A 10,000-nucleotide genomic window follows, 5' to 3' on the forward strand; every position below is an offset into this window, starting at 1 on the left:
TATTAATTATTTTTGCCACTACTACCACTGCTGCTCAGTTCTACTATAATTATGCCTACCACTTTTACTAATGCTACCTTTATCCATTTTCCAATGCTACAACTACTATTAAGCGTTGCTGTTTTTATTGTAACCACTATCATGACTCCAACTTTTTTATTTTGTTTTAAATCTAGAATGTATAATATTTACACTATTTTAAAAATTAGACTACAATTTACCTACTACTGTTCGGGTCGACTTCAAAGAGGAATCACATTGCTAATGACAAAAGCTTATATTTGTTAAAGACATAAATTTTATTGCAAATTAAAAGGATAATTTTTTTTTTGGAGTTTGATTTTTAGAATTTTGGCTGTTTTCTTAAAAGGAGACTGTAGTGGTATGTTAATGTTGGGCTAAAGCACGGAAGTTATTGACGCTAAGGTATGAATATCGTTATTATATTATCAAATTGCAACCGTGATTGGAAATGCAGAATGCCACAACCCCAAAGGCTCCATTGAGGAAACAACCCAGTACAGAAAACAATATTGAAAAGTTAGGAATAAATTGTTAAAGAAAATTAATACTGACCGTTTGAGGTCAAACAAATTACCTTTGACTCGAGTCCTCGTAGGAGGGGTAAGTGCCGTCAGTGCACCTCATCCGGTCCACTGTAGGCATTTCTTAAGGTTCTTTGCAGCGTCCCTTCGACCCCTAGTTGCAACCCTTTTCATTCCTTTTACTGTACCTCCGTTCATTTTCCCTTTCTTCCATCTCACTTTCCACTTTTCTCCTAACAGTTGATTCATAGTGCAATTGCGACGTTTTCCTCTTGTTACACCTTTCAAACCTTCTTACTGTCAATTTGTTTCAGCGCTGAATTATCTCATAGGTCCCAGCGTTTGGTCTTTGGCCTGAATTCCATATTGCATTCCCTTTACCAAATCACACGTACCAAAATCCCTATAAAATTTACGCTTTCCTATGAAACTGCAGCATAACTACCAAAAATTTTGGTTAGTTTCAAGTATATGTAATATGGTTTAATAAACAAATTTTATAATATACGATAGATTTTACATGACGTAATTAAAATTAATGAAATTAGTTTTTATTTTTATTTTTTTGCAAAGGTTATTGTCTAATGTAAGTTGCTTGATACTATTTTAAAACCATTTAGTTAAATAGGCTGTCTTTAATGCCAATAATTACCCATGCATTCTAATAAATCTCTTCATTGCATAATCTCTCTTGTGCATTACAATGATAAATATTTTGTTCACTTGAGATTATCTTTTCGTAATCGTTACGGTTGCCAGTTAGTATTTCATTTTAGGATTATTTTTAGTGTTCTTGTCTGCCAGTAGGTGTCCTCGGCGCGTTTTTTTTTCTGAAGTATTTTCACCAATTAGGAAAAGGTAAAATTTAGGTTCATATAAAGGTTTTGAAACTAATTTATTAAATAAATCGTACTATTTCAACACCGCCACCTCACCCTCTTTCTCCCCATATTCTACTGAATTTGGGATTTGCGATTAAAATCTCTTTCTTATGGGGCTAAACATTCTACTGATATCGAGCACAGAGTTTAAGACTAATAATACTATTTCGAAAGCTTCGTATCACAGTGCGGTTGTTAATGTTACAGCCACACCTAATGGGAAAGAATGATTGCGAATTAATTTAAAATACCAAAAAAGTTCACGACGAAAGGTTTCAAATCTGGAAGAAAGTTAAAATCTCTTTCTTATGGGTCAAAATACTCTACTGATATCGAGCACAGTCTAAGACTAATAATACCATTTCGAAATCTTCGTATCCCAGTGCGGTTGTTAATGTTACACACCTAATGGGAAAGGATGATTGTGAATTCATTTAAAATACTAAAAAATTCACGACGATAGTTTCAAATCTGGTAAAACATTACTGGAACCATGTTGAAGATCAACAAGTCTGACAGTCTAACACCGGCGCCATGTCTCAGAGCAGGTAAAGGGTCTTTTTCCGTGTGGCATCGTCGTGCATTTTAAGAAAAACAAAATTCTTCCCTGCGAGTTCTGACAGCGTGGAATTGAGAAATAATGTGGAATGTGAGTATAATTCTTCGAAGGTCTTTACATACGTGCGTAGGCCTATGACAAACGAAATTGTTGGTCCCATAGTGGTGTTGGGGAAAGTGAGACCAAATTAGTGTGATATTCTTGTTGAAATTGTTGGTCCCATAGGGTGTGTTGGGAGAAGTGGGACCAGATTAGTGTGAAGTTCTTATTGAAATTGTTGGTCCCATAGGGTGTACTGGGCGAAGTGGGACCAGTTTAGTGTGACATTCTTGTTGAAATTATTGGTCCCATGGGATGTGTTGGGAGAAGTGGGACCAGATTAGTGTGATACTCTTGTTGTAATTTAGTTGAAGTTGTGTCTACGGGGATGTAAACTTAGCCTTCTAAAAGCTTTATTTTACATCCTACATGAAACTTTGGCAGATACCAAGTTAAGTTACCACAGGAATCGAATAGGTTCAACAGCAGTTTCTATAATATATGTTCAGGAGGGGGAGGGAATGTTAACTGGAAGTCAAAAAGGCATTTAAGAAAACACTTGATCCAAATCAAGGTAAAAAATACATTGGTACGTTATGTTTAAAAAAAAAATTACAAAAAAATGTTAAAACAGTGTAGTTATGTGTGTAGGCCTGTGACTCTTGAGTCATTGATTTTTCCCCGCTGTTTATCTTTTGACCTTTTTTTTTTTTAGCCTTAACTGTGGTACAAACCACTTGTTTTTCGTATTTTCCCTACCCCTAGCCTTACTTGTAGGAGAATGCCGTAACTGATAAGATCCTTCTAACAATGCAACACTGGGTGAATGTATTGAGAATTTTTATGAGGATATATTAAAATTTTTGGTGTTGCTCTGCATCAGTGGACGTGGTATGTGTCCAAAATCCAGAAGACTGTGTAATCGTGTAAGAATGCTGTATTTGGAGGTGAACAGGTTTATAAAACCGTGATAATCTTAGGTTATTTTGAATTCATTTCGTGTTAAGGTTTTTGTCATTCTGTCGAATGTGGTATTTCCTTTCCAAATCTCTAATTAATTCATTGCATCATTTCATGTCTACCAGCAATGGGGGACCACAGTTGGAAACCAAACTGCCAAAGTCCTATAGGCCAGTCAAATAGTTCTAGGTCAGGTTAAGTTATTGAAAGGTTGGGTAAGGATACATCCTTGTACTTCACTCAGTTATTTATGGTGTCATAGACCAGGGTAGCTTTTCTTTACGTACGTCTTTCAAGATGTAGTGAGATATTTCGTGAGATATTTCCAGAAATAGATCAAATATGCAAGAAGTTCTTTGCAGCATTGCAGTTGATTGCTAATCCTGCTATACCACTGGGTAACCAAAACGTGAGAACAAGTACTAAATGAGGTAGGCCTACTTAATGAAGTAGGCCGCCTTCTGTGGAGACATCTGTCTCATTTAAAAAGACTGGATTCAGTATATTATCACGCAACCTTGCTCTTCTGTGCTTACTTCCTTGACATGTACAGAAACATTTTATTCCCAACGTTAGGATGAACAAAATCATTTTAGCTTCGTTCTACAAACATTTCAAGTTGTTTAATGTAAGGCATTATTGGTTTGGATGATCTTGTTGTAACTAGCAACAAGGTCAGACTCAAACGCACATGCAGATGCCGCACAACCATGCCACAAGTACGCAGACTTCATTTCATCTTTGATGATGTTTGTTAAATGAACAGCAAATGGCTTTGCAATATCAACATGAACTAACGGGTGTTTTGGACATAACGTGAAAAAACTGAAAATACGGTTCTATCGTAATTCCCGCTACTTAGGACCGGAGCCTAACAAGTGATAGGTAATTCAAATGGCTCGAGAAATAGTTATTGTTTTTAGATATGCAATCAGCAGCATCATACTGTTTTTCCTGTAATGGTACTAAAGGCAGCGTGGTCAATGCAAAGGAGAAGGCTGAACGAAGATATCTTCTGTCAATATAATTTTTTGGCTGAACGACGTAGAAAAGGGGCATGTATTGCAGTACAGGTGAGATAATCTAAGAAAATTACCGAGATAACAAGAAATCGGCTGTCTTCTGTTTGTTCTTATGTCCATCATTGAGTGGCAATTATAGTGGTCACAAATAACAGCTTTCATACACCAGTGCATTTCCCAATTCTGCATACTGTTATGGATCATAATTCCTCCAGTTGGCAGATATATAGAACTATTAGACTCACACAAAATATGAATGCTCACCTGCAATATATGTGTTAGAGAGAGAGAGAGAGAGAGAGAGAGAGAGAGAGAGAGAGAGAGAGAGAGAGAGACAGTATTATAGAAACACAGAGAGACTATTGTAGAAACTAATAATGAGACTACCCTAACCGTAATACCACGCGTCTCACTGTCTATGACAGTCGCAATACTAGTTTCTATAATAGTCTCTCTGTATTTCTATAATAATTCTCTCTCTCTCTCTCTCTCTCTCTCTCTCTCTCTCTCTCTCTGTAACACTTGTATTGCAGGTGAGCATTCACATTTTGTGTGAGCCCAATAGTTTCATATAGCTGACAACTGCAGAAATTATCGACCATATAAAATATATTATGCAGAGTTGGGAAATGCACGTGGGTAATGAATGTGATAGATAAATTATTTCTTAGCTCAAGAAATTTTTGGACACCTTTGGATCCCAGAGCTCAGGTGCAATTAATCCCCTGCAACTCTTCCCTAAACACCGGCTCCCCCCCAAAAAAAATATTAGGCCCTGCAACCCTTCCCTAACACCCCCCCAAGTTGTTGGGCCCTGCAACCCTTCCCTAACTCCCCCCCCCACCAGTTGTTGGGCCCTGCAACCCTCCCCAAAAACCCACCCAACCCCCACACTTGTTGAACCCTGCAACCCTCCCCAACCCCCACAGTTGTTGGACCCTGCAACCCTCCCCCAACCCCCACAGTTGCTGTGTCCTGCACCCCTCCCCCTACCCCCACAGTAGTTGGGCTCTGCACCCCACCCTCAATCCCCACAGCTGTTGAGGAAAGTGACGGTCTAATTGTGCCATATAGGGTAAACACATTACTTTCATGAGATATCGACCTTCTTTATATATTAACAATATTCAAAAGGGAAAGTAACTGGGTAAAAATGGATTTGATTCCCATAGGCCTTGTTAAATGTTGAGATGAGGTATGCTGGAAGTCAGTGGGATAAACACCAGTAAACAGTGAAGAGTTGGTAAGGGAAGTGATTAGCCCAGTCTAGAAAGTGTGAACACATCTTGTCTCCCCCAGGCCTCACAAGGGCATATCTTGGATCCTTCGTAGACGATTTGTTTCTTAGAGGTGTTACATAGACTTTTAGATTACAAATGGTCTCAATTTTCCTTTCAGATGTGTCTTACTGCCAGCACATACAAAAACCTGTGGCCAAAGGTGCCGGCAGAGAAACCTCTCAAGTGGAAACCCCAATTTGTATTTGACCAATGGGAGGAGATGGAAAATACAAAAACCTGGATGACTAGAGGATGACTATTAGGATGAATACTGTTGAACTTAACGGTCACCGTTTAAAAGTTAAGTTCATATCTTTACGTTCAAAGTTTCCTTGGCAATGTCAGTAATACCAGTTAGGCTGCAAAGTATATAAATTCTTGCTGAAAGGTAGTTTGTTTCAGCTTACTGTGGAATGGAATGGTGGATATAACCTATCTGAAATAGTCCTTCATGTTTCTTCTAAAAAATTTTTAATAGCAAATAGTATTTTGAAGATAACTCTCTTAAGGATGCCATAGGTTTATTTTGCAGTATCACGTTTGCAGGTATTAAGATGTCGTAGCATAAATTAACCCTAAAAAATTTAATATTATCCGCCTGACAGTTAAACAATATTGCTTAACAGTCAGTTCAATATTTCACCTCGCCTGGTTCCCATTTAGGTAATTGTGGTTGGAAATTAAAGAAACTTATATGTATTCTGTTTCCGGTTTTGTAACATTAACGTTTTTGTCTATATCCTTAACTTCCACATGTAAATGAAAGTAACATACCGCAATCAATTCATCAATTTGGTCTTTAGTACCTTTTTAAGAGAATTTTATTCGTTTGCCTAACTCTAAAATGCTTTCTAGAGTCACACAAACCTTTTACCCCTTAGGGGGCTAGTGCCGTCAGGGCACCTCACGGGGTACACTGTAGGCATTACTAAAAGTTCTTTGCAGCGCCCCTTCGGCTCCTAGCTGCAAACCCATTTATTCCTTTTACTGTACCTCCATTCATATTATCTTTCTTCCATCTTGCTAGGCCTATCCACCCTCTCCTAACAATTCTTTCAAAGTGCAACTGAGAGGTTTTCCTCCTGTTACACCTTTCAAACATACCTACTCTCAATTTCATTTCCTGCCCTGAATGACCTCATAGGTCCCAGTGCTTTGCCTTTGGCCTAAATTCTATATTCCATTCCATTCCAGAAACCTTTTAGTCTTGACATGGGATAGGGTCTTGAAGGTACAAATTGACTTAACCTGTCTGTTAAAATGAAATTTCATTTAGAATCGTAACTAGTTGAAGCAATGTTTGATGCAGAGATAACGAGTACAGGAGTTACCTAACAAAAATAACCGAAGTTAACCTTAATTCTGCAAATTAACTAAAGCTGTTGAATTTTCTCCCGGCAGGAGTTCAAAAGGCAGCGTTTCCCAAGGTTGGTTTGTATACGTTAAACTGGTGGAAGTTGTTTCAAGTCGAATTCAACTACTAAAGATTTGTGGTACAGTATTCAGGTTGGAGCATAATACTGTGAGTAAGCTACTACAAAACCAGACATTACATTATACTCCACAGCTAAGTATTTAAAAGAACATCATTGTTCAGATACTCATTAACAGGTTTCTGATACTAGGAAGTTGTGGTCTTGAAGAAATGTCGTAGATTTTCAAATGTCATTAACTAGGGTAATTTATTGTAGTTTGTAGAAGCATAGCTGTTTGTCTACGTGATAAGAACTTACTTGGATTGTAGATCCCAGGATCAATAAGTCATAAAAGTTTTTAGCAAAACTTATTAACACGGAAATGCCCCAAATGGTCAATCTACATAATGTATTTTTTACTTTGAAACCACAAATTTAGATAATTGTCCTCAGCGTTTCATTTCATTTTTCAAAATATAGATTACACGAGTTGATGTAATGTATTTTCATCATTTTTAAATATCCCCGTAGGAGGGTAGTGTGGTCAGTGCACTTCATGCGGTGCACTGTAGGCATTACTTAAGGTTCTATGCAGCGTCCCTTTGGCCCCTAGCTGCAACCCCTTTCATTCCTTTTACTGTACCTCCGTTCGTATTCTCCTTCAACCACCTTACTTTCCACCCGCTTCTAACAATTGATTCATAGTGCAATTACTTTGAGGTTTTCCTCCTGTTACACCTTTCAGACCTTTTTACTGTCAAGTTCCGTTTCAGCGCTGAATGACCTCAAAGGTCCCAAAATCTATTCTATTCTATTCATTCTTTATTTATTTTATAGTAAGAAGGCATCCCTTTAAAGTTATGAAACTTGAGTCATTTTTTTTACTAACTGAGCTGATATCGTTAGGCCATATATGATAAAATGGGTGGAATTTGAAACCTTACAGGACAGCATTATCCACTTTCAAGAAGTGACAATTCTAAAGAACAGTGTGAATTTTGCGGTTTGAAAATCATTAATGCTAACTCTTGAGGTTACCGAAGCATTTCGTTGATCAAATTCGGTTTTAGACCTTTCTCGGATGAGAGATTGCACCGGTTCTTGTTGGGCAATTTCCAAAATGGTATAGAAATTGCCTTCAGAATAAAAAAAAAAAAATCTGTTTTCAAATATCTAAAACAAATATCCAAAATTTCACTTTGCCTTGAAGTAGTTGCAAGGCCTGTAAGAAATTTGGATGCAGATTTCCAAAATGGGATGTTCATTCGAACGAGTTCAATTTTCCTCTCTGTATCAGAGTACTCAAAATCCAACCAACTCTATGTTCACCAAAGGACAGTTTTGAAAACATTTTTTATATTCTTGAGAGGCTTTAAAATCCTTATATTTTCAACAGGAGAGGATTATTTTAAAAGTATTTTTCAGATTTCAGTAAGTTAAATTTTCAAAGAAAAATACTTTGCTGGCCAACTGAAGCAATATTAAGTTGAGTTTTGTAAGTGTGACATTGTTGTAGCAAACAATTTTTTCACATCTTATTGTTTTGAAATTTATACTTTGAATAGGTTATGATTTGAGTTCAGTATATGTCGGAAAGTAATTATCATGCATAAATTATTGAGAGTAATAACTGCATTCCTCTTTCAGAATATGGTTGGTCGCTTGCTTGAAAACAAAGTATGAATCACCACAGAAGTACTGGCGAAGTAAGACAAGAACTTCATTAACTTCAAGAAAATCCCTCATTTTGTGTTGCAAGCTGTGTAGGAGATCTGTGACTGACTTCACGGACTGAAATCAGAGTATATCAGGATTTCGAATGCTGTGGTGGTTCCTAATATTTAAAACTACTTTTGTAGACGTTTAAAATGAGGCTCTAAGTACCTTGATGTTGGATAATTATTCCTTTCAAGTTAGTTCATTTAGGTGACACTATAGAAACTATCTTTCTCATTATTCATTTTACTTCAATTGATAAAATATATAGTGATTTGATACAGTTTATTTTTTCATATCAGATACTATTGCATCATTCTTAACCTACCTACCAATCTTTCATTTGAAATTTTCCAAGAAAAATAAAGTCTTTTATTTTAAGCAAGAAGGAATTAAGTTTAAGTTTAATAGATCTCTGTAATTCACAGCTTGATAAATTTTCAGTCTTCGCTTTTGATAACTTTGGTCACCATCTCAAGTCTTTTGGAATCTTAGGCCTTGCTAGGTCATGCTATTTGTATTTAGAGCCTCATCACTAAATCTCACTCTCATCAGTGTATTGGCATCTGTGGAGACTTGTCTGCAATTAACTTACTTTGTTGTGATTAGGGTGAAGGGTTATATAATATGCAGTTACAGCCTGGTCAGTTTTAATTATTTATTAACAATCTGTAATGATATTGTTTCAACTTAATGGGTTTGTATTTTCAGTAAATTTAAGGCTTCAACTTTTATAAATAATTTTAATTCTGAAGTGACCATAGCACATTTTGAATACAACGTAATTGAAAATCTGAAAAAATAACCAAAATTTTGGATGCAAGGATCAGGACAACATTATTGTCATAACACTTGGTTTTAATTTAGCTTCTTGCATCATGACAACAATTGTTGAACTTCTGATCTGTAACAGAGTTGAGATAGTTATTGCTGCTAGTCTGAGCATCAGACTGGTACTCAGTTGACGTACCTGATTGTTTTAATGGGTTCAGTACCACACAGGATTCTGGAAGTTTAATTTTAGCTGTTATAAAATTTTGGAATGATCTTAATATTTAGTTTGAATTTGAGTTCAGGTTGAGTGCAAATGCTTTTTAGTTGGGCAGCCTCACGTGTGTTTTACTCTACAGTTTATTTATTTCATTATATTTTTCTTTGTTGTTTGTTATATTATGATTTATCCTTTGCTTCTGTCATTATTTATTTTTTATCCTACTGGGGCCCTTGGGCTTTGAACAGTGTTAATTCCCAACTAGTGTTGCATCTTGGCTAGTATAATGATGATAATAATAGTTTCCCTGTAATAGAATATTTTCTTTCTTGTAATTCTGCAAAAGTGTCTCCCTGGTACTATTCGTGAATATCAATCCAAGGCTGACAGGCTGTGGTGTAGAGTAGCTTTTTGGTGCTAGGTTCTCTGATCAGAATTTTAGCTTTTTAATCTGATATTATGCTTTTAACTGCTTTCCCTTAAAAGCTTCCTATTTTGTGGATACTTTTGGTCAATAGCCTTTTTCTTCTGTTAGAATAAATGCATATTGTGAACATTATGCTTTTAAGAAATAACATGCTTTGTCATGAGT

At 36.4% G+C, this 10,000-nt stretch overlaps 1 long non-coding RNA gene across 1 annotated transcript in view; it reads left to right on the forward strand.

The window, feature by feature from the left end:
• The first annotated feature begins 1,939 nt into the window (after positions 1-1,939).
• Positions 1,940-10,000, forward strand: part of LOC136826752 (uncharacterized) — an 8,135-nt gene continuing 74 nt past the window's right edge. The window contains exons 1-4 of the long non-coding RNA XR_010849701.1: positions 1,940-2,075; positions 5,405-5,586; positions 6,688-6,808; positions 8,349-10,000. The exon at positions 8,349-10,000 is cut by the window's right edge and continues 74 nt beyond it. This is a non-coding gene — a long non-coding RNA (uncharacterized lncRNA). The remainder of the gene's footprint in view (positions 2,076-5,404; positions 5,587-6,687; positions 6,809-8,348) is intronic.

This window comes from Macrobrachium rosenbergii, chromosome 41 (assembly GCF_040412425.1).
Source record: "Macrobrachium rosenbergii isolate ZJJX-2024 chromosome 41, ASM4041242v1, whole genome shotgun sequence".
NCBI lineage: Eukaryota > Metazoa > Arthropoda > Malacostraca > Decapoda > Palaemonidae > Macrobrachium > Macrobrachium rosenbergii.